The sequence below is a fragment of the Mizuhopecten yessoensis genome, unplaced genomic scaffold (assembly GCF_002113885.1).
Source record: "Mizuhopecten yessoensis strain PY_sf001 unplaced genomic scaffold, ASM211388v2 scaffold9501, whole genome shotgun sequence".
Classification (NCBI taxonomy): Eukaryota; Metazoa; Mollusca; class Bivalvia; order Pectinida; family Pectinidae; genus Mizuhopecten; species Mizuhopecten yessoensis.
In genome coordinates this window covers 1-752 of record NW_018408079.1, presented here as the reverse complement: position 1 = coordinate 752, position 752 = coordinate 1, and positions in this window count along the sequence as shown.

Here is a 752-nt window from a genome sequence, read left to right as displayed (position 1 = left end):
TTTTTTTATTGTATGTTTGATTGGAAATGACGTTATTCTGATAAAAATACTGTGGGATTCCTAAAATTGTCTCGAGATACAAGCGAATACATAATAATTAAATTAAATTACCCTTTTATCAATTAAAGTGTATAAATGCTATACACGGGTTTTTTAATTACCTAGTTAGTATTGCTGAAGAAACGAGTTGATTGCAATCCAATAATATTGGGAGATCATAATTTCATATAGTTAAAATAATTTAGAAACGAGCACCACATGTCATGTAGTTCACGTGTTTAACTTAAGATAATATAACGAAAAAAATCACATCTGCCTCTAAATTTAAAATTATTAAACATTATTTTTAAATTAATATGAAAAATTCTCTCCACATACCATTGAGCTAGTCAAGTAAGCCGGAACTTACCTAAATTGTTTACCGCACTAAGTGTTCGAGACATCCTTACATTTGTATAACCCAGTTATGTTTCCTTCTTGTCATCTTACCTTTCGGCGTCTTCAGCATGCAGACATCCGGATCTTAACCTTCACTTGGACATCTCAAATAGTCCTCCATTTCTTGCAACTCGCTGTTTCTTTTCATGCTTACACGTGCAAACACCCATCCAGACGAACCATACAAATATCACCTTTAATTGTTATTATCACACAACACAATTAAATATTTACTTCAGCTATTTTCAATAATAACCATAAAGACAACAAGCCTCTGCTCTTTACTGATTGTATCACGAACACATCAATGCCCT